The sequence below is a fragment of the Puma concolor genome, chromosome D3 (genome assembly GCF_028749965.1).
Source record: "Puma concolor isolate L17-30 chromosome D3, mPumCon1.1.hap2, whole genome shotgun sequence".
In the NCBI taxonomy this organism is placed as follows: domain Eukaryota; kingdom Metazoa; phylum Chordata; class Mammalia; order Carnivora; family Felidae; genus Puma; species Puma concolor.
In genome coordinates, this window is record NC_141678.1 from 6,742,200 (window position 1) to 6,766,080 (window position 23,881).

General features: G+C 54.9%; 1 protein-coding gene across 14 annotated transcripts in view; it reads left to right on the forward strand.

Moving 5' to 3' along the window:
• PITPNM2 (phosphatidylinositol transfer protein membrane associated 2) overlaps window positions 1-23,881 on the forward strand; it is a 145,822-nt gene that overhangs the window by 34,785 nt on the left and 87,156 nt on the right. The window contains exon 1 of one of the 14 annotated variants that reach the window (XM_086681529.1): window positions 8,867-9,340. The exons of the other annotated variants lie outside the window; for them this stretch is intronic. The gene's annotated coding sequence lies outside the window, so the exon portion shown is untranslated. Of the gene's footprint in view, window positions 1-8,866; window positions 9,341-23,881 lie in introns of those variants that run through there. 14 annotated transcript variants of the gene reach the window in all.

Genomic DNA, 23,881 nt, shown 5'->3' on the forward strand with positions numbered 1-23,881 from the left:
CAGGTAAAGTGGTGTTGCCTTTTCTTGTTCTAAACTCCAACAAACACTTCTCGCTGGACGCTATTCAGCTAAACACGCTGTGAACACACTGGCCCTGCTAAGCACACAGGGTCCATTATGACCCCGTTTTCCACGAGGAAGCTGAGGCTCAGAGATGGCAAGTGTCTGGCTCAGGGTCACCTAGCAAGTCAGTGGTGGGCTTGGGATTGGACCCCAAGTCTAGGCCCTGAAGCACATGACATGGTTTTCCAAATACGGCATGACTTCCCCAAAAGATGGGGTTCAGACTGTGCCCTTCCTTGCGGTCTGGCTCCACGTCAGTCCCTTGCCTCCCCTGGGCCTCTGCTCCTCGCGGCGGAACAGGGCAGGGCAGACAAGGCCTCAGCTGTGTCCCCCTCACTCCTGGGTTTCCATGTTGGCACCGCAGGCTGTTTTCTCTGTAACTGCTCATTCTTTCCAGTTGCTGTAAAAAGTCCTCCAAGTGCTAAGAAGGGAGAGTGCTCTGTTGTATTTTTGTTTTGTCGTCTTGTGTTAATTCACTGTGTGAGAGTCTCGGAATCTCAGCTGCCAGGGTGGGTTTGGGGGAGGGCTGGCAGGGGAACGCAGGCCTGACCCTGAGCCTCCCCAAGGTCGCTCATCATCCTGCTGTGTCCTGCTGGCCTGCGGGGCCCTGGCGAGCCCTTCTCTGCCTGTGAGGCCTGAGCTCTGATGACAGCTTTTTTGCTTCCTGTTTCCTTTTCTACCAGAAGGCAGTTCTTTTTCCTTCCTTACAACTGCATTCCCCACGTACGTGGTTTCAGAGATGGTGGCCTTGTGGCCACCTGATCTGGGAGGGGAGACCCACTTAACCCCAAGAGTTCTCAAGGATTCCTGTGCTTCATTCGTTCATCCTGTGAATAGTTATTGCGTCCTTGATCCACATAGACCAGGTGCTGTTCTAGGTATTGGGCGCACAGCCGTGAACAGAGAGATGGGAGTCCTGCCCGCGTGGAGTTAGGCTCTTGTGCTTCAGGAACACTCCCTGCCCTACGGTCTCTCCTCTGCTCTTTGCACAGGGGAAGATCATGGTTGCCCCTACCCACCTCTGAACTCCCCCTGGGAGTTTGTGGCCCTGACAGGCGTCAGGACCCCTGGGCCCTGGCTGGCAGGAGTGTGTGGGGGGGTGATGGGTATCGGCAGGCAGCCCTTCCCCAGTGGCTGAGAATGTGAAATCCCCTCCTCATCCCCACAGTGGGGTGAAGAAGGAAAGGGCTTAAGGAACAGGGTCTATTTTTAGAGGAGCTCTTGCTCCAAAGGAACAGGAGCCCTTCCTTCCAGAAGGTGGGGGTGGGGTGGGTGCAGGGCAGGGGGCTGCTGGAGTTGTTTTCTCCGCTCAGCCTGCCTGTGTTCTTCATCTGCTTGACTTGGATGCAGGGCCGTCCACGGAGAGGGTTTGCCTGAAAGAGGCAGGGGGAGGGGGGTGTCCCAGCTGGGGGACAGCATCTGCCCTCAGGCACCCACCCAACCCAACCGGGGCAAAGCTGAAGACGTTTGCCATGAGCTGAGCCCGTGGGCCGAGCTTCTAGCATTTGACCTTAACCTCCTCGGGTGGGGGGCCTGGGGTGGGGGAGGGTCCGCAGGCACAGGTTCAGGGTCCTCACTTCCTTCCTGACTCCCCACACTCGCAGGGAGGGGCGCTTCCTGCCATTGTCTCTGTGAGGCCTCAGCAAGGTCACTGTCTCCTGAGGAGGAAGAGAGCGGATGTCACCAGCAGGACCTCGGCCCACAGCAGCACTGACACACATGTTTTGTCCCTGCCACCCGTGCTGGCCTCCCAGCCTCCCTGTAGCCCAGGACACAGACCGCAGGCAGGGTAGGGGCTCTTCTCCTTCACCTGCAGAAGCTTAACCCTGCCCGGAGCCACCCTAGCGGCTGTCCCCTCAGGGTTGAGGTCGGTGACGATCCGTGGCTGCAGCCAGCTCGCCTGGGCACAGAGAGGCAGGAGCTCGAGGTCAGGAGGCAGGGCCGTGGGACGCCGTGTTGTGTCCTAGAGCAAGGATGCTTCCCGCTTCCCGTGTTCCTTTGCTGTCCCCCCACAGTGCTTGGGAGAGAACTGGGTGAGATCTGAGTCCCCCTCCTGTCCCCTCCTGACTTCCCTCCGCCATATTTCTTTTTCTTTTGTGGTCCCTTGACACGCAGCCAGCCCTGCCCGGGACCTGGGCCGGAACGTGGAGGGGCTTTCAGCAGAGAGATCGCAGGAGCCTCCCTGCCCACCTACGGCCTCTCTGCTCTTCCTCAGCTCAGGGGCCTCTGGGAAGCCATTCCCTGGCTTTGCCCGCTGACTGGGTGGTGCGCGTCTTCCCGAGAGCACACTTTGTTTTCATCCACGTGGCAGAAATGCGTTCCTCCGGCTGCGTGTCGGGTCCCTGCTCCTGGTCACCTGGGGAGGTTTGCACAGGGGCACCGTGGCTCTCAGAGAGCCAGGCTGCAGTGCACTCGGCTCTCACACTCCAGGGTCGGCAGAGCCAGGGTGAGAAGCCGGCTCAGCCTCCCTCAGGCCGCGTGAGGCCAGGCTGTGGCCCTGTCTCAGCCTCCGTGGTCCCGGCCGGGGCTCCCCCGGAGTTCTGCCCGCGGGCTCTCGGCACTGGCGGCACCCCCCTTCTGGCTGCCTTCTGTTCCCTCTTTCCCCATCTCTGACTCCACTCGGTTTTGAGGATGGGCCCACTGCTTGAGTTTCTTGCTCTTCCCCACGTGGTCGTGCACTGACAGACACCATGTTTATAAGGAGGCATCTGGGAGCACTTGCTTATGAACTGACCCTCAGACCCACCGGGACCAGGTCCAGTCAGTGTTCTCTGGGTCATTTCCGTGCTTTGTTCCTCCCCACGTTTCCTGAGCCGCAGACCTGCCTGGAACAATCACTTTGATTCCTGGAGACAGTGTCCAGAGCTTGGGATTCTCAGAGGGACTCCTGAGATGATGCCATTCAAGCTGGAGGTTGTGTGGCCCCAGACTGTTCATTTTAACAGCACGATGGAACCTGCAGATGATCGAAATGTATTCATCCAATGCATTGTAGTCATATGTTCATTCAATATTTAGTGAGTACCCACGATTCTGAGAGCTGGGTATAAAGGAATAATAAAACATTTAAAATGCTGGCCCTCCTGGGCTTATAGTCTAGTGTGGGTATACATACAGTAAACAAATAATGCAGTAAACTATGTAAGACTGACAGATGGGGATCAATGCTAAATTAATGCTAAATGAATGACAAGGCTTCTCAGGACAGTTAAGCAAAGGCCTAAAGGCGGCGAAGGAGAAAAAGCCAAGAGGTTATCTGGAGGAGGAGCATCCAGGCAGAGGAGACAGCCTGTCCAAAGGCCCTGAGGCAGGAGCTTGTCCGGGATGTTCTTGAAACTGGAGAGAAGGAGGGAGGGGAAGGGGCTGGAGAAGAAATGAAAGCCCACATGCAGCAGGTCTTTGGAGGTCTTATTGAGACTTTGACTTTGAGCTAGATATGGTGCTGCTGAGGAGTTTGTGCCCAGGAGGGCCAGGCTCCCACTGAGCTTTAAAAGGATGGTTTCTGGCTATTGTGCTGGGAATGGACTGGATGGGGTGGAGGGAGGAAGAGGGGAGGCCAACGGGGAGACTGTTACAAGGGCCCGAGGTGGCAGGCCCTGGACCAGAGGGGCTGCGATGGAGGTAGTGAGGGACTCGGGCTCCAGGCATGTCTTAAAGGTAGGGCCTCAAGGAATCTCTGAGGGAACCAGGCAAGCCCTGTGGTGTGGACTTTCAGGAAACAGGTTCTCACAGACTTGGAAGGACTCAGGAGGTCAGCTTTTTTTTTGCTTAACCTCTGGGGAAACTGAGGACCGGTGAAGGAAGTCACTGCCCAAAGTCACAATGCAAGCTGGTTAGTGGCAGAGCCAAGACTCAGGCTTCCAGCCCCAAGTCCAGTGTTTTTGTAGCTGAACTGATGGACAGCTCTGGGCGGGGGACGTGCAGGGGTTTGAGGGCTCAGGGAAGGACTGGCTGCGAACCCTGCTGCTGAGTGTGGGGTCCTGGCAGACTGCACCGGCGGGCAGGAATTCAGGGCTCTGAAAGCTGAGAGTTCTGGGTGCTCTGGGCCTTGAACAGCTCTCTCTGGGATGGTGTTTTGACTTGGTCGGACAGAGGTCTGAGTTGGTTGGCCATGTCTGAGCTCTGGGGCAGATCAGTTGGTGCTCCCGTGCATTTTATTAACACTTTATTGAGCTTCTTCCAAGTGCCAGGCCAGAGATAAGATGTGCTTGCTCTCGAGGAGCTAACAGTTCAGGGGAGACAGACAGGTGAACCCACGTGCCCCTGGGACAGTGGCAAGCTGTCCACACTGGGGGGATTTCTATCCACGGTCAGGCCGGGCACTGAGCAGATTCTTCAATCTCCAGACACCCCAGAGAACACAAGCCAGAGGCCGTCGGTACACCAAGGGGGTCAGGCTAAATCCACAGTCCATCTCTTGTAACAGAGGGGGCAACGAGGGTCGGTGGGGGCTGGGATCTCAATGCCCTACAGCTGTGTCACCTAGAACAGGTTTCACTTAAACTGTGACGACCCAGTGGCACCCTGAACTTGATTACACTCCCTGGGAGGCAACCTTGAATTTCATCGCTGGGACTTCCTGTGTGCCTCTCTGTGAATAGGGCTGGTGACTTATTTTTAGCTTGCGAGCCTGCTCTAATGATGAACTTTAAGTCACTTGTGACCTTCGCGATGCAGAACAAGGCCTGTGAAGTTCCTGGCTCTGCACAGGGGGGTCTGGGCGTTGTCTTTAGACTCCCCAGCATGAAGGTAAAGACAGATTTTGCTTTGGCTCTCTTTGGTGAAGTTGAAACTACAGGCCAAAGGAGGGAAACCCAGTTTGATTTTTCTTTCGGCCTTTTAACTTGACCTGTCCCCATCACAATAAATGTACCATCGAGGAATGACAGCTTGGAAATTGCTTCCATTGATTGATTTTCAGCTGTCTCCAGAAACGGTTCTCATTGCCCTGTGCTCTGGTTAGTGCCCTGTGACCACGGGTAACAAGAGTGTGGTGCCTGGAAGTGGGAGATCGGCCACGTGCTGAAGAGAGGCGTGAGCCCCAGTGGGCTGGGTGTCCAGCCAGCCTCTGTCCTTCTGTTGGCGTCATCCTCAGAGGCCAGAGGAGGTGCGAGGACAGCAAGGAAACCAGGCACAAGCTGTTGAGTCCCTTCCTTCCCTACTGTGGGCTGCAGCCTGTCTCTGGGCCTGTCTGCCCTGGGCTGACATGGCTTGACAGGGGATTTCATTCCTGCGGTGCTTCTCACGTGTAGACCCCTTGTCTAGGACAACTGAGTTGGGTGCTGTGCCCACAGATCGGTAGTGGGTTTCAGGATTCACGCCTCCCCTCTGGGCTCAGTCTCCCTGAGAAAAGGGGGTTTGTCGGCTTGTTCTCATCGAGCAGCGTTCTGGGAGGTGGGTTCCCAGATGGGAGGCATGGCCTTAGGTTGGGCCGTCATTTATCTCACATGTATTAAATACCTTCTGTGTGCCTGAGCTGTGCTATGTGCCAGAGGTAAAAATAAATCCAAGTTGTGCTTTGACGGGGGAGAACCATGCCTCCCCTCTTCCCTCTAGATGAGCTTTGCCCTTCTAGGCCATGCACTTTGAGTACTAAAGCCATCAACTCGTGCTGTTTCCTGTGCCTTTCCCCCTTCTCCGTCTGGTAAACTCCTGTGCATCCTTCAAAGCCCAACCAAAATGCCCCCTTTTCAAGTTACAGATACTCTTGGGAAATATGGTGCACTCACTCCCTGGTGCTTTGCTGTGAATGAATTTATTAAGTGGAACCAAGTGGGCGAGGATGAGATAAGACGGCATCTCAGCAGGAGGGACATCTCTTACAGCATGAGTTGCCCCAGGGCCAGCCCATCCCGTGACCCGTGCTCTACTCCTGCCACAAGGATATCTGAGGTCAGGGACACGTTTTCTTCGACCACTAAAGCATCTCACAAAGATGGCCTAGATTTGAAAGGACTGACGGGAGGAAAGAAAGCAAACGAGAAAGCCAGTGTAGAGCATCTCACGTGGTGCCTGGCACTTAGTAGGTGCTTAATACACACAAGTTCCTTGCCTAACACAAACAAGCAGAGTTGACTGTAGATCCCAGGGCTTACAGCTGCCTAGGGACCGGTAGCTGTGCCCCTAGTTGGCAGCGCTCTCTGATCCAGATCTGTGTGGGGCTCGGAGCACATGAGCGAATGGCTCCTTCTGTCTGTGAGGTCAGGAAAGGCTCCTGGGGCTGGGGACCCTTGGAGCTGTGGAGGCAGAGTGTGAAGGAGGGTGTTTAAGGATGCACCTGCCCCAGATGAGACGGCCTGAGTCCCCTCTTTTACACAAGAATGGCCCATGCTGTGCCAGCTCCTAAGCTCTGTGTATGACACAGGAAGCTGGGGACAGGCCTGGCTGGAGACGTGAACAGCCAGCGGAATGCCACAGTGTGGCCACCAAGCCTGCCCAGCCTTCCCCCCGCCCTAGGCAGGAGGGACTCCCCCTGCTCTGTCTCCCCGAGCATGCTGGGCTTGTACGCTTCTGGTTTTGTACTGCTTGGTGATTTTTTAGCAAGCAGCTGGACCGAAATATAATTTATGGAGCATACAATTCCCCCATTTAAAGTGTACAGTTCAACAGTATTTCATATATTCGCAGACTTACGCAACCATCAGAGGTTTCTGGAACATTTTTATCACCCCAAAGAGAAACCCGTACTCCTTTGCTGTCACTCCCCTTCCCCCACCCCCTGGCAGCCACTAATCTGCTTTCTGTCCCTATGGATTTGCCTGTTCGGGACATTTCGTGTAATGGGATCGTACACTATTTGGCCTTGAGTGACCAGCTTCTTTCACTCAGCATCATCTTTCAGGATTTATCCGTGCTTCGCTTCTATTTTTGGCTGTTACAAATAACGCTGCTGTGAACATTCATGTACAAGCGTTTGTGTGGACTTCTGTTTCATTCCTCCTGAATATGTACTGGGGAGCGGAATTGCTGGGTCATATGGTAACTCAATCTTTAACATTTTGAGGAGCTGCAGGCTTTTCCAAAGCAGCTGTCCCATTTTACAGTGCACATTAAAAAAAAACCTTTTTTAATGTTTATTTTTGAGAGAGAGAGAGAGAGAACAAGAACAAGTGGGGGAGGGGCAGAGAGGGAGACACAGAATCCAAGCAGGCTCCAGGCACTGAGCTGTCAGCACAGAGCGCAACTCGGGGCTTGAACTCACCCACCTCGAGATCATGACCTGAGCCGAAGTTGGACACTTAACTGACTGAGCCACCCAGGCCCCACCCCCACATTTAAAAAAATACTGACAGACATGGAGAGTTGGGCCAGAATGGGCGAGGGCTCCTACTGGGAAGGAGGGAGAGGGTAGGTCTCCCAGGGGCTAAAGATCCATACTGGGTGGAGGTGTCAGGGACCAGCCCAGAGGCCCTGTCAGAGAACGCCCCACCCAGGCCACAAGGATGCTGAGTGAGTCTCCTCAATCCCATTTGCTCAAAGCCTCTGCTCCTGAGATCTGTGATGGGGCCCAGCCCTTCTTAGTCTGACTCCATCTCACCACCCTTGACCCTGCACTCCTACCACTGCCATTCCCCAGTCAGACCATGCACTTTGAGTACTAAATCATTGGCTCATGATACTCCCTGTGCCTTTCCCCCTTCTCTCCTGGTGAACTCCTGTGCATCCTTCAAAGCCCAACCAAAATGCCCCCTCTTCTATGAAATCTTCCCCATCAGGCTATCAGCTGGTGCCTTCTCTCTATTCCAGCTGCACTCTGTTCCTTTCTCTATTAATACATCAGGTGCTCAAATGAGTGCCTGTCCCCTATCCCAGAAGGTGACTTATTCCAGGATGCTGAAACTAAGGACCAGGAAAAGCCCACCGGTTCCCCTAAGGTGCCTGCTCTTCTTCCCTGCCCAGCCAGGCCGTCTCCGAACTGTCCTCCCTACCAGGAGGTGGAAAGTGGCTGGGTAAGCTGGAGACCGTGCACATACTTCCACTGTGAGCTGAGCGCCTGTGTCCAGGTGGGAGGGGGCGAGGCGGGAGGGCGTGTCCCTGCAACCTTGGTGCATGGGTGACCTGCTTTTTTGTGAGCGCGTGTCCGGGAACCTGCAGAGCCCTCCTGCCCGCTCCCTTTGAGTCTCCGTTCTGTCTCTGAGCTGATTAACACGCTGACGTCCATCAGGAGATCACGTCACTTTTGGTCTCCCTGTAGCCCGGCAGCTGAGATGTATTGTTCCGTACTCGTCCACCGCACCCCCTGCACAGAGGGCCGTGGCCGGCAGGGAAAGAGGGATTATGTTGTTCCCATCTGGCTTCAGCTGCCTTGCCGGCCCATCCAGCTGTTCCCTGTTACCCACTGCCAAGCAGCAGATGCGGGGGGTGAGGTCAGCCTGGGAGCTGGGGACCTGCCCATCATCTTCACGTGAATGTCTTCAAGGCTATTTCTGGCTTCACCATTATCCCAACGGCTTCGGGGGATAAATATAGACACGGATTGAAAAGCCCCAGTGGCAGGCAAGCAGGCAGGCAGTACTGGAGAGTGTGCGGACGGGGTACTTGGCTATAAATAAGTCTGCTAGAACACCCCCCCAGCCACGCCGCCACCAGCCGTGTGTGGAAAGACAGATTTCCTTGCCGACTCCGTCCCGAAGCCCACGTGTGCCTGGGGGCCCCGGGGGGCAGAGGAGGGAGAGGGGAGGATGCAGGTGTGTCGGGACCTCGTGCAGATGGGCTGGTTGCTGGGAGTCGCTCCCCCGTAGCGCTCCTTAGAGTAGCTTGCAAAGGGGAATGGCCAGTGGCCCCCGCGGGAGTCCTAGGGACAGCTACGCGGAGGGACAGGATGTTGTGCTAAGAACCGTGGTCTGGTTCAGCTCCTCTCCTCAGCTCAGTCTCCCCAAGGCCTGGTTCCTGTTGCAGGGCTGCCCGCAGACAAGGGCTGGGCCTTAGGTGGTTCTGGGACCCCGGGCGGCAACGTGGCTTTCTCAAGCCTCATGCCTGTCTCCTCTTCTGCTTCCTCCCTGCCTGGATCCACCCTCCTGACAAGAGCACAGCTTTGTTTATCTTCTGCTTCCCCTGTCCTCACCGCTCAGTCGAGGGAGTGACCCTTGTTTAGGCTGGCGTTGCAGGGGAGGGGTCCAGTCGCTCCCTGGACCTTTCCCTTCCTCTCTCTTGTCTTCCTTCCTGCCCATTTCCCCACTGCCTCCTCCTGGGCGGGAGCAGGTAGCTGGGGCTAGCGTAGAGTGAGGAACAGGACGCGTGCCCGAGAGCTACTTCTCATGGACGAGGAGAGTAGTCGGTAAGCTGGCTAGAATCCTGTGAGCTCCCCGTGAATAAAATATTGTTTCTGTGCAATCACCGAGCCAGGGAAGCGTCTTCCCGTGAGCCTGCTCGCCCCCTGTGGCCTTGGCCAACAAAGGCCGAGAGCTGCAGTGTGCGAGAAGAGCCGGTGCGGGGAAGAAGTCACACTTGGTAACACTGCCTGCATAGACCCTGCCCGCGTGCTTGCTGCCTGCACATGGGGAGTGGGCAGCTGCTGCGTGGGGGTGTGGCCAGGCCTGCAGAGGAGGAGGGGCTATGCCCCTGCCCCACGGTTATCCTGGAGATCCTAGAGCTGGTGGCTTTAACCCCGAGTGTGGGCAGGGAGCTGAGATGAACTGTCTGATGAACCCCCACTCTCAGGAGCTCATTGGACACTGGACGGGACAGGGTCTGCCCATGGTGGTGATGGTGCTACACGCCTGTGGGGATGGGGCAGGGAGCCCAGGGAGGACGGTCTCGGGTGCTGGTACTTGCATTCACCCCATGCAATGCCAAGTTCACCCCACAGCTGAGGTGCGGTCGGCATAAGCGGGGAGGGCCTTCCCTGCAGAAGGAACAGCCTACGCAAAGGCATGGAGGCACGGTGGGTCCCACTGTGAGTCTGGTTAGGGGGTGTGCTGGGAGGCCACGCAGGGTGGAGGGAAGGAGCCAGGTGTGTGGGTGGTCGTGTGCTGCTTAAGGAGCGTGGATGTCCTCTTGAGAGCTGAGGGGAGCGTGGAGGGGCTTTTATCCCGGGAATGTCAGGCTCTGATGTGGGTATCAGAAAAGGGCTTCATCTGGCTTCATGTGGATGACAGGTCGGAGGCGGGGGGAGGAGGGGGCAGGCTGATGGCAGCGTCCCGATATCTTGCTTTGTCGAGTGCATACCTGAAAGATTTTTTTTTGTTTTTAACTGAGCCTGTAAAACCGGGACGTACGCGTGTGGGTGCACGCCCGAGAAAGCGGGATTTCTCAAGATGGCAGTGCTGAGCTGTGGTCCGCAGATGCCCGGCGTGAAGCCACCGTCGGCTCCCCTTGTCACCAGAGGGGTGACTTTGTCCAGCAGGCTTGGCCCCCTGCCAGTGACCCGGGTCTGGAGCCAAGATCACTGACCCCCAAGGGTCTCAGCCCTTGACCTGGGGTTCCCTGTAACCCCGAGTCAGCTGGCTATAAAGAGATGTCAACGTGTGGCTCTCAGCATCCTCTCCCCCTCTGCCACTGCTCTCCCCTCCTTACCCTAGTGCTGAGTGAGTCTAGCACCCCAAAAGAGAAGTATCTCTAAAGTGTTGTTTGACAAAAAGACAAACATGTTTGCTTAAGCGAGCCACAGGACCCAGAAGTTAATCTGGTCATGTAAATATTTTCACGTATTTACGATTCTGCGGGTGTATTTTGATAGAAGAAAGGAGAGATTTGTGTGGCCCTGACCCTGCCTTCGGGGAGAGGGTGTGATGTTGACTCTGAGTATGTGAGTCAGAGGTCCCACGCTGCTCTGGAGCCCTGCTGTCTGTCTGCAGGGACCGAGAAGATCAGAGCCAGGACGCTCCCAAAGGCCACGCAAGGCCGGGCCTCCATTTCTCTGATGGGGCCCGGAAGGAAGTCGTTTCTTTCCTCAGCAACGCCTCTGACACAAAACGTGTGGGTCCTTCACGCCAAGCAGTTCTCCGGTTCTCCGTGGACACCAGCTGTGCGTCCTCTGTGTCCGTTCCATTCTTACACTAGCGCCCCCCAGTTGGCACAGACCCCATGGGTTAAGGGCTCGGTCCCACAACTGCCTTCCATTTCAGATGCCTTTCAATCCCAAGTGACGGGTCCTGGGTTCCCGGCTCTTCTGTCCAATCTGGCTACAAAGGCGGGCTTCCCATACACCCCTCTCTCCGCCTCCGGTTGGATCATTTGCTAGAATGGTTCGCAGAACTCGGGAAACGTTTGCTGATGTTTGGTGGTTTATTATAAAGGGTGTGATAAAGGACACAGATGAACAGCCAGATGAAGAGGCATGCAAAGTGAGGTCCGGAAGGCTCCCCACCTCAGGAGCTTCTGTCCCTGTGGATTCGGAGAGTGCCACCCTTCCAGATGTCAACCTGGAGGCTCTCTGAACCTCTTGTTCAGGATTTTTATGCACAGATGATTACGTCGTTGTCACTGTGGTTAGTTCAATCCCTAGCCCCTTCTCCCCTCCTGGGGGTGGGGGAAGGGGTGGGTAGGGGCTGGTCACTGGGGCTTCCTCTGGGGAGCTCAGCCTCCAGCTCATTAGCATACAGAAGACACTTGTCATTCAGGAAATCACAGGAGTTTTAGGAGCTCTGCGGAGGCCAGAAAAGGAAGCAAAGACCAAATATGTATTTTTTATTATATCACAAGATCATAGGGAAACTGATCCCTGAGGAGGCTGGGTGAAGGGACACCCAAGGGACGCAGCAGCAAGAGCCTGGGCTTTCCCAGGGCCGCACCCAGACCCACCGGGCCCTCTCGGGTCTGTCCTGGCACCTGTGGAAGGCACTTCCTTGCAGGCCCAGGAAGATGGAAAGCTGAGGGCCCTTGCTTGGCCCTTGGGGACCCCCAGAGGTGCTCCTGGACCCTCTCTGTCTTGCCTTGTCCCCTGCCCTGCGGCCATCCAGCCCTTGCTGGTGGACCTGGCTCAACCCTGCTCCCTCACCCACCTGCTTCCTGTTAGGCCTCCTGAGCCAAGCAGAGCAGGTGGTCTGTGCCCGGCTCGTGTGGCCTGGAAGGCAGGCCAGCGCCGTGCTGAGGTCCTGAGCCTTAGGGACAACCTGGATTTGGATTCTGCCAGGTGCTGTCACCCTGGGAGCCTTATCAGTCAGACTCTGCAAAACGGGAATGTCACCTCCTAGTTTGAGGGAGGGTGGAAGAAAGCGCATCCAGGCAGACGAGCTAACTAATGCGCGTTGGTTGCCTTACCTGCCCTTTTCAGCTGCCCTTTGAAGGAGATGGCAGTGGCACAGACGCAGAAGCGAGGCCCAGGGAAGTGCTCGGAGAGGCCTCAGTGGCTTCCCTGTGCCTCCTCAGCTCCGTTCCCCTGATGGGTCACCTGAGCTGAGATGGCCCCCTCGGGATGTAGGGTCGGCCTGGGTTGGCAAGGCTGAAATGAGAGAAGCGCTCCTGAAAGAAGTCACCTGGCTCCGCAGAAAGCTTGTAATGTGGGCAGAGGCAGCCGCCGCATGTGGCAGGGTGAAACCTGGCCTGTTTGACAGTGTTTTGGGGTGCACTCGCCCCGACCAGGCTTTCACGTCCTCCCCGTCTGAACTGGGCCAGCTGCAGCCTCAGACCCCAGTCTCTGGCCGGGGTCGCAGGCTTTGTCCTTGAGATGACCAGGTGCCGACGGGGTTCGGCTCTGCCTCTGCGAACTCCGGATTCCTCACCGTGGACCCCGGTCTTCTCTGGCCACTGTCCCCCAGCTGGTGCTGGTGGGTGGGCGTTGGGGGAGGGGGGCTTGTCCAGGGTGCCTGGCCCCTGCCCCAGAATAATACACACTTTTCACTCCTCTTGGCATCAGGCGTCACCACTGCTGTCTGTGGCTGCTGTTGGTTTAGCAGAGATGAGAGAGGCACCGCCACCTGTAGTCAGACCCTGTTCGCCCACAAACCAGCTGGAGGTCGACGTGTTGTTGCCTTTGGTCTCAGGGTTGGGGACTTTAAAGATGGGGAGCAGCAGGGGCACCTGGGTGGCTCAGTCAGTTAAGCATCCGACTTCGGCTCAGGTCATGATCTTGCGGTTCACAAGTTTGAGCCCCGTGTCAGGCTCTGCGCTGACAGCTCGGAGCCTGGAGCCTGCTTCGGATTCTGTGTCTCCCTCTCTCTTTCCCTCCCCCGCTCATCCTCTCTCTCTCTCTCTCTCTCTCTCTCAGAAATAAATAAACATTTAAAAAACCTGGGAGCGGCCCAGGGCCAGGACCACTGCCGCCTGTTCTCCGGTTCCCGGGGGTGGGTGGGTGAGGAGAGCCGCGTCTCCTTGTTTTCCCTCCCAGTGCTGGCCCTGGAGGGACTGATGATCTCCTGAGCTGTGGTCACACTGGTGAGGGGGCTGCGGAGTGACGGACAGGGGGCAAGGCTGGGGGCAGAGCGAGCCTCCACTTAAGAGCCTCTTCCATCAGTTGTTAATGAATACTAGTCTGACTTTTGCATGCTTTATTTTTATTTATTTACTTTCTTAAATATTTTTTCAATGTTTATTTTTGAGAGAGACAGAGAGCGAGCAGGGAAGGGGCAGAGAGGGGGACAGAGGATCCAAAGCAGATCTGAGCTGTCAGCAGAGAGCAGGACGCGGGGCTCAAACTCACAAACCATGAGATCACGACCTGAGCCGAAGTCGGATGCTCAACCGATTGAGCCACCCAGGGGCCCCATTTTTGCATATTTTAAATAACGGCTTTATGGAGATACAATTCACATCCCCTACAATTCACCCATTTAAAGTGTGCAAATTCAATGGTTTTTAATACAATTGACCCTTGAACATCACAGGTTTGAACTGTCCACTTATACGTCGATTTTTTTTCAATAGATTTGGGACAGGTCTGTAAATGTATTTCCTCTTCTGAATTTCTTAGTAATTTGTTTTTACACTGGCTTCCTTTATTGTAAGAATACATTATTTATTAATAGATAGAACATATACCAAATACGTGTTAATGGACTGTGATATCGGTCAGTCTTGTGGTCAACAGTAGGCTGTTAGTAGTTACGTTTCTGGAGAGTCAAAAGTTATACACAGATCCTCAATCACTCGGGGTGGGGGGAGCCCCATAAGCCCTGTGTTGTTCAAGGGGAACTGTATATTCCCGGATGTCTGTAATCATTGCCACGATGAGTTTTAGGACATTTTCATCACTCCTAGACACCTCCCCCTGTTGCTCCCTGAACCCCAGCCCCTGGCAGCCATTCATCTGTTTTCTGCCTCCATGGGTTGGCCTGCTCCGGACATCTCATATAATGGAATCATACACTATGTGGCCTTTTGTGACCAGCTTCTTTCCCTGAGTGTCATATTTCCAAGTTTATTCATGTTGTAGCATGTGTTAGTGTTTCATTCTTTTTTATGGCAGAACAATACCCATTGTATGGATGGACCACATTTTGGTTTTCCATTTTTATTTTTTATTTTTATTTATTTTTAATTTTTAAAAAAATTTTATTCATTTTTGAGAGATAGAGACAGACTGCAAGTGCGGGAGGGGCAGAGAGAGAGGGAGACACCGAATCTGAAGCAGGCTCTGGGCTCCGAGCTGTCAGCACAGAGCCTGGTGCTGGGCTTGAACCCACAGACCATGAGATCATGACCTGAGCCAGAGCTGGACGCTTAACCAACTGAGCCGCCCAGGCGGCCCGGTTTTTATTTTTCGAGAGAGAGTAAGAGAGCAAGCAAGGGATCTGGGCAGAGGGGGAGAGGGGGAGAGAGAGAGAGAGAGAGAATCCTTTTTTTTTTTAATTTTTTTTTTAATTTTTTTTTTTGTTTCAACATTTGTATATTTTTTGGGACAGAGAGAGACAGAGCATGAACGGGAGAGGGGCAGAGAGAGAGGGAGACACAGAATCGGAAACAGGCTCCAGGCTCCGAGCCACCAGCCCAGAGCCCCACGCGGGGCTCGAACCCACGGACCGCGAGATCGTGACCTGGCTGAGGTCGGCCGCTTAACCGACTGCGCCACCCAGGCGCCCCTTTTTTTTTTTTTTAATTTTTAAAAAATGTTTTATTTATTCTTGAGAGAGAGAGAGACAGAGCACAAACAGGAGAGGGGACAGAGTGAGAGAGGGACACAGAATCGGAAACAGGTTCCAGGCTCTGAGCTGTTAGCACAGAGCCCGATGAGGGGCTTGAACTCACAAGCTGTGAGGTCATGACCCAAGCTGAAGTTGGATGCTTTACCCACGGAGCTACCCAAGCACCCCAAGAATCCTTTTTTTTTTAAGTTTATTTATTCATTTTGAGAGAAAGAGCCGGGGAGGGGCAGAGAGAGAGAGAGAGGATCCTAAGCAGGCTCCTGTCAGTTCAGAGCCCAACATGGGGCTCAGACCCACGAACCATGAGATCATGACCCAAGCTGAAATCAAGTCAGATGTTTAACTAACTGAGCCCCTCAGGCACTCTGAGAGAGAGGGAGAGAGAGGATCTTAAGCAGGCTCCATGGCCAGTGGAGAACTCGATCCCATGACCCTGGAATCATGACCTGAGCCAAAATCAAGAGTCAGACACTCAACCGACTGAGCCACCCAGGCGCCCCCCTTTTGCCATTATTAAAGGGTGATTTTCCATCTCAAGCAGAGTTCTGAGCTGCCGAGGGGATCGGGGGAACACTGAGTAGAGAATGTGAACAGCACAAACTGTGGCTTCCAAGAGGGGCGCCCGAGGGTGGAGGGTGTCCTTTCCCTGAGCAGCCGCCCGGGAGGGAGAGGGAAGAATTAGGAGACCAGGAGCAAGAGTGCCCCTTTCAGGTTTCCTGGTGACTTTTCTTTCCTGTTTCCGTGTGAGACAGGGAGATACTCTGCCTCAGCCAAGACGGTGGTCTCTCTGAAGGAGGCCTGGGTCCCACGGGTGGCACCCTGGAGCGTGTATGTCCCGAGGCCTTGCTTTGAGGTGGCCTCTACTGCCTCAGGGAGCCTTGCGCTCAGATCTAGAAGGAGCCTAGATTAGAGCCTGCCTGATTGATCACAACCCAGGGATTAGGGGAGGGCAGTTAAGCAGTTGTTGAATCTTGCTCTAATTGTCTCCTCTTTTCAGACAGGATGACTAGTAATCCTCCTGTTTAAGGCTGTGCTTTGTGAACAATAGAGTCTTGGATTGAAAGGCACCATACCTCTCAGCTGTTTGCAGGCCACACCTGAGCCGTGGCTGGTTCTGAGTTCCGGAGGTTACAGCCAGGGGTCCAGGGGTCGCAGGGAAGATTCTGTAGCAGGTGGGGCCTGCTCCACCCGCCCCCAAGTGTGAGTGCAGAGCACTGGCTGGAGGAATTCTCCACCGAACTGCTTTACTGTAGGGCCACGTCCGGGTCCAAAACTAAGCAGCAGGGCAAGGAGGCGCAGAGAAACAGCTCCCGGACCGTCTCCCAGAGGCGGGCGCCGCTGGACGCTTTGTGCGCTTTTTAAGTTTCACTCTTCGCATCAGCCCTGCAAGGCGGGGGCGATGGCTGAGGGCTTCTCTGTGCAGGGCGTTCTCCCGGCTTGTGAGTGGATCGGGGCAGCTGTTACTCTCCAAGGCCGGAGTCCCCTGTGCACAGTGGGTGGCCCAGGGAGGAGGGCTGGTCTTCATAGGAATTGCAGGCTGGTGGAGATGTGGGGCAAGGCTTCCTGGGTCTGACAGCTGAAGGCTCTGGGTGGCGGCCCCGCCTGGGGGTTGTAACGTCACCGTCTTTTAAAATTGAGGCACCCGGCCATCTCAGTCGGTGGAGCACACAGCTCTTGATCTCGGGGCTGTGAGTTTGAAACCCCGCGTTGGGTGTAGAGATTCCTTAAAAATAAAGTCTTAAAAAATAAATAAATAAAATACATCAGCAGGGCTGCCCCTTATGTTTGTTTGGCAGCAGGCACTTCTTGCATTTGGGCCTTAAACAGATGGTGACGCTGGCCTCTGTGTCCCCCCTGCCCCCCGCTCACCCCCACCCAGGCCTGTGCGGGAGAAGGGTAATCAGCATCGAGAACCACCACCCCTATGTGGAGAAGTTAGATTTATGGACTTGATAACCTCCCTGTCCTCTGTGGTGGTGAGGACAAAGTGGGCAAAGCTGAGAAGCCTCTGTTCTCTCAGAGACAGAAGGCAGCTCTCAGGCCGTGTGTTTCACCTGTGTCCTGCCTCTGAGCGGCTGTTCCCGGGGTCACGCATCACTCCGGCGCTTCTGGAAGCCTGTCTCCTAATGAAGTGGCTGCGGAAGGTGATCCTGCCGTGAAGTCAGGCACCTCAGGGCAGGTGAGGAGCAGGACCGAGTGAGGAGGCGCTCCTTGCTGTTTGCGCAAGGCCGCTGGTGGCTGGCGGCCCGGCCCCATCAGCGAGGGGGTGACCGTGTGAGCCGCCTGCCCCTGTGCTGCTTCTCGGGAACCTTCCTCCTGGGTGCCTACAGCCACACACCCCCCAGCGAGCTGTCAGCCTGTCCTCCCCGCTCGGAAGAGTCCCGGCAGGTTCCCGCAGGGAGCCTCGAGTCAGACACGAGTCTCGTGGGCCATTAGAGCAGCTGCTGATGTTTAGTGGGTGTTGCCCTGCCCCCGGGGCCCGCGCTGGACGCTTCTCTCACGTGATCTCATCTCATCTTCCCAACGACCCCGCCAAGTCCGCACCGTGATTCACCTTATTTTGCGAATGTGGGAACACAGAGATGAGGGGACGTGGCGGGGCCCCACTAGCCTGGCTTTGGACTCCTTTTGGAGGCCCCGCTGCCCGGCGGGGGGCCCCTGGGGTCCCCGGGCAGGACACAGTGCCTGTCAGAGCTTCAGTTTCTACATCTGTGGAAAGAAGAGGGACAGGCCGGCCTCCCAGCTCTGCCCTGAGGATAAAAGGACATGGGCTGGGACTAGACTTATCAGTGTCCACGGTGGCCCCCTGCCGTCACAGCCCCGCTGACCTGTGTAGCCCAGGGATGTTGGGGAAAGGATGGAGCGTGATGGCCGGCCAAGGCACAGTGTGGCGTGTGCCGTCCTCTCCTGCGGATCTCTTGCTCTGGGAGGCCGGCCACCACGTCATGAGGACCGGCCAGCCGCTCTCTGGAGAGGTCCGGAGACGTGGTGAGGAACTGAGGCCTCTTGCCCACAACCAGCACTAACTTCTTGGTCCCATGAGTCAGTTCCCTCACGAGTGGCTCTTCTGGCCCCAGTCAGGGCTTCCGATGTCACTGCAGCCCTGGTCAGCATCTTGGCAGTGACCTCCCGAGAGATCTGGAGCCCGAACCACCCAGCCGAACCGCTCTTAGGGTCTTGACGCACAGAGACAGTATGAAACTAACGTTTATTGTTTTTTTTTTTAATTTTTTTAACATTTATTTATTTTTGAGAGACAGAGAGAGACAGAGCATGAGTAGGGGAGGGGCAGAGAGAGAGAGAGGGAGATACAGAATCCGAAGCAGGCTCCAGGCTCCGAGCTGTCAGCGCAGGGCTCCACGTGGGGCTCAGAGTCCCGAATGGTGAGATCATGACCTGAGCAATAGTCAGACTCTTAACCGACTGAGCCACCCAGGCGGCCCATATGATTATTTTTTTATAAAGTTTATCTATTTTGGGAGCTAGCGTGCACTCATATGCACGCATGGCAGAGAGAGAGGGAAAGAGAATCCCAAGCAGGCTTCATGCTGTCAGTATAAAGCCCAGTGTGGGGCTCGAACTCATGAACGGTGAGATCGTGAGCTGAGCCACAGTCAGACTCTTAACCGACTGAGCCACCCAGGCGCCCCTAAACGTTTATTGTTTTAAACAACTCAGTTTTGGGGTAATTTGTTACCCAGCCGTAGACACCCAACACAGAGTGCCATACGTGCTCTTTCCTTTCTGATGTTTCTCTAAGCGTTCCCTGTTTGTGGGGCAAATCTCGTCGTCTTTCCAGTGGCCACAAAGGTGCCCGTTGGTCGGCTCTCCCTCATAATTGCAGGTCTGTTGGGTGGCAGGAAGGCCTTTACACAGAGCACTGTGGTTTGTCACATCCAGAACGCAAAGGTCACGACATCTGCTTTGCCAGTACACAGAACTTGCTGTCCTTGGGCTGAGCTTGACGGCTGGCAGGGAGGTGACGGGGCACAGGGAGCCAAAGGAGGACGGAGCCCGGTGCACAGACCCCTGGCTGATCCACCGGTTTCTCTGGTTTCGTTTGCATGTGTGCTTTGGTTGAGGGCGAGGCAGGGATGTTCTGGAACTTTTCAGTCTGAGGATGGCAGGAAAATTTGTCTTCTGTCTTTTTCTCCCCAACATTCCTTGTCTTTTTCTTCCCTTGGCACAGTTTTACAGACCACTTGGGACTGGAGTGGTTCCCTTTTTCCCGGGTTGGTCTGCAGAGAGCAAGGCCTGGGCCCGTCGGAGAACCGAGGGCAGCTGCTGCTCTTTGCGGGACAGGGCTCTGGACCGGCGGCAGGGGTGGCGAGGGCTCCCTTTGGGAGTGGGCCGGACGTCGGAAGGCCACAGAAGGAAGACGAGGAAGGTGCAGGCTGGGCAGGGAGGCCTGGGTGCGGTTGGCCTGCTGTGTGGGAGCCAGACTGGCCGGCGGGTGAGAAGAACTGCCCTGGCCTGAGGGCAGCGTGCACTTACGGCCTCTGCCAGTGATGCCCCTGCTGCTGGCACAAAACATGCAAACGAACTGACGTGGCTGGCCAGTTTTAAGAGAGCGCCCTGGGGGTCGGGTGGGAGTGGAGACAGTTTTACAACCTCAGGCTTCTCCAAGTTTGCACACAGGGGCCCTAGATATTCCCTGTAAGATGCCTCACTGAAGTCCGGGTGACTGCCATGTCCTGAAGGACTTGTCCCTTACCTTCTCAGTCTCCAGAAAAAGTAAGATGACTTCATGTGGGATGAGGAGAGAGACCGCTGTGTTCAACTTGGTTTGGTCTGCTCTGTCTTATTGACTTTATGTGCCTTTAAACTTTTTTTTAATGTCTGTTTATTATTTTTTTTAAAGTTTATTTTTTTTTTTGAAAGAGAGAGTGTGTGCAAGCAGGGGAGGGGCAGAAGGAGAGGGAGACAGAGAGAATCAGAATCCCAAGCAGGCTCCACACGGTCAGCATGGAGCCCGATGCGGGGCTCGAACCCACAAACCGTGAGATCATGACCTGAGCCAAAACCAAGAGTTAGACACTTAACTGAGCCACCCAAGAGCCCCAAATGTTTATTTATTTTCGAGAGAGAGAGTGTGTGTGCAAGTGGGGTAGGGGCAGAGAGAGCGGGGGACAGAGGGCTCTGTGCTGATCATGACCTGAGCTGAAGTCGGGCACTTAATCGACTGAACCACCCAGGCGTCCCCGTATGTGCCTTTAAAAAGCTTTGTTGTACGTATTTCATTGTCTAGTTATCCCTAATTAATTCACTCAACAGAGCTTATTTAAAAAAAAAAAACAAGAATGCAACACTTTTTATTGAGCTGTAACAAATATGTAGAAAATGTACAAATACTAAGTAAGTGTATTGCTGATGACTCTGTGTAGACTGACTCCAGACCAACTAACAGGACATCATTAGTCCCCAGAAGCTCCCGCCACTTGTCTGCCAACCAGCTTCCTTTTTTTTTTTTTTTTTTTAAGGTTATTTACAGAGAGAGAATGAGCAGGGGAGAGACAGAGAGAGGGAGACAGAGGATCTGAAGCAGGCTCTGTGCTGACAGCAGTGAAGCAGATGTGGGGCTCGAACTTACAAACTGCAAAATCATGACCCAAGCTGAAGTCGGATGCTTAACTGACTGAGCCACCCAGATGCCCCCCACCTTGCCTTCTAAAGCCATCAGCAGTTTTTGAACAGCACTCGCATGCCAGACATTGTTCTGAATCCTGGAGATTGAGCAGTGAAAAAGATAAACTGTTTGGCGATGCTAAAATGCCAGGAAGGAAAATAAGAGAATAGAGTGGAGAGAGAGGATAGGGTGGTAGGGGGTTTTAGATAGCATGGTCAGAGAGGATCTCTCTGTAGAAACCTACATAGACTTAGGAAACAAGTCACATAATGTCTGGGAAAGAAGGAACAACAGGTGCAAAGGCCCTGAGGTAGTAGTGTGCTTGGCAAGTTTGAGGAACAGTGGGGAAGCCAGGGTGGCTGGAGCCAAAGGAGACAGAAGAGGTGCTGGGAGACAGTCAGGGGCCCAGTCTTGGAAGACTTGGAGGTCATGGTAGAGACTCTGGTCTCGATTCTAAGTGTGAAGAGAGTTGCTGGAGGGTTTGAGATGGAGGAGTGACGTGCCCTATGTACGTTTTTAAGTGCTCGCTTTGGCCGCCCTGGACTGGTAACGCCCTGGGAGACCAGATAGAAATTCAGTGCTGCAGGAGCCTACCTAGCACAGTGGTTACTGAAGAGCTTTGCAGATAGCCTTTAGGAAGTGGCACAGAGGGGAGCGAATCACCTCTGTGAAGGAGGTGAAAACAGCTTGCCCTTTAGCTATGTGCGGGGACTCCCATGTCTCCCTTGGCGGGTGTGGGCTTTCAGGTGTCCCCTGGGTCTCTGAGCTCCTGGGACGTCCGAGCCGGGCACGGAGATACTCCTCCTGTGCTGCACCCCAGCCGCGTTCTGAGGGAGTTAATGCACTCTCGGTGCTGACCAGTGCAGCTGGCTGAATGGGACTAAGTACGTGGATCTTGGGCTTGACATGGGAGACCTTCAGGAGAAACCAGGCCAGCATAGCCCTGCTGTGGGCTTCCCCAGGGGATCTGCTCTGAGAACTTTACCGCTGGCTTCTAGGGACTCACGTAGTCCTGATGTCAGAGCTGCGGAAGCTGGCGGGAGTTCTAGCACTGCTTGCTTGGGGCTCCTCTCTGTGCCTCCCTCCACCACTCCCAACCTCCTCCCTTCCTTCCTTCCCTCCCACTTTCCTTCCTTCCTCCCTTCCCTTCCTTTCTTCCCACCTCCCTTCCTCTTTCCTTCCTTCCTTCCTTCCTTCCTTCCTTCCTTCCTTCCTCCCTCCCTCCCTCCCTCCCTCCCTCCCTCCCTCCCTCCCTCCCTTCCTCCACCCCGCCCTCCTTCTTCCATCCATCTCCAGAAACCTTTTCTTTCCCAAACAGAAATTGTGTCCCCATTGAGCACTAATCCTCAATTCCCCCTATCCCCATCACCACCCCTCTCCTTTCTGTCTCCTCGAATCTGCCAATTCTAGGCACCTCCTGTAAGTGGAATCCTAAAGAATTTGTCCTTTTGTGTCTGCCCACTGTCACTTAACATAATGCTTTCAAGGTTCGCCCATGCTGCTGGGGGTGGACTTTTTAGAAACAAGTGGGGTGTTAGCACTGCATGCCTGCCCCTGTCCCCGGAGTTACCAAGAAACAAAGGGGGAAGAGCAGGGCAGGTCCTGGATAAAGTAACTCACTTCGTCCCTACGCCCTGAGGCTTGGGCTCCACAGCCCCTGGCTTCACCTGTCTGCACTTCTCCAGGTGGGCACACCTTGAAACCAAGGCTCCCACCCCACATTTCGTCCTCCGTGGAGCATATGACCACTGGAGATTCACTCACCGTGGGTCCCAGGTTACGTGCTCATGTACTTCCCAACTCAGGCTCATTTTTCCCTTCTGTGAAATGGGTCTCAGGCCCTGACTCTCAGGTCACCTTTGACCCGATTCAGCCGGCTTCCCACAGCCAGACTGGACCTGACCCCTGTGTGCCAGGCTGACTGCGGGCGGGGGGGGGGGGGGGAAGGAGTGCTTCTCAGACTATGACTTTTTTATTTATTAAAAATTAATTAAGGGACTTTGATGTATCAGGACTTAAGAGGGGCTGACAGGTCACATGGTCTCTGAAAGCACAGGGCTGGTAATCCATTTAAAAAAACATTTTCTTCTTCTTCTTTTTAATTTAATGGAGGAAATCATTAGCTGGGAAATTGGTAGAACTGATTTATTCCTGTTTTGGGGAGGGGGAATGAAAGAGAAAATCTGCTCTAATTGCTGCTTGTTCTAGAAGTATGTCAGCAAAACACTCCCATTAGCTGGGCCCGGTATGGGTGGAGGCAGAACGCTGAGATTTCTTCCCCACATTCAAATACTCTGAGTGGGGGCAGGGGGCTCTTTCTGGGCCCAGGTGGGTGGCCGTCGTGTCCTCGTGTCCTCAGTGACACATCTTAAAAGTCCCAGCAGACCTGCGTTGGCCCCTGGGGCACATCCTGGTGGCAGCCCTGTTGCCCAAGAGCCCCAGGGATCTCCTCCTCAAGCCCTCGTTCCCAGGGACACGGGACCAGGACCCCCATCTGGGAAAAAGGACTACGTGCCTCTTGGGCTCCATCCGGTTCCAAGGAGAGGCAACTGCGTTCACCCTAAAAATAACCAAACATGCAAACAGCTTCAAAACATGCAAATGTTTTTCATATCTGTGGGCCAAATAATTTAAAGGTACAGCTGTTTTTCCACTGTCCCAATCTGTTTGTTTTCCCCCCGGGCGGGGTGGGGCTCTGGCCTGGTCTGGGGCACTTCTGGGGTCACTGTCTTTCAGCACAGTGACCTGGCTGAGGTTCAGCCGGGCACGGAGGCCTAGCCACACGCTCCCGGCACCTGTCTTATGGTAGACGTCTCCTGCCCTGGGGACACCCCAAACCTGGCAAGAGGTGAGCACCCCCTTGCACTGTCTGTCACCCCTTCAGGCTTGCTGTGCATGCGGAGGGGTCTGCCTAATCCCATTTTCCAAGGTCGTCTGGCCCAGAACGTAGGTAAATGAGTTTGCAGAGAGTAGGAGGCTATCAATAGGCAGGCAGGATGTGGAGAAGGTGAAAGGCACGGGACCACCGAGGTTGCGAGGCTCAGACTCTCAGAGGACCCCAGGTCCCCTAAATCCACGCCAGAGACAGCTGCCCTGCTGGGTGCCCGCCTCCCCCCCACCCCCAGTGGCAGAATCGGATGCTCCAGGCCCTTACTCACCTCTCGCTCTCCTC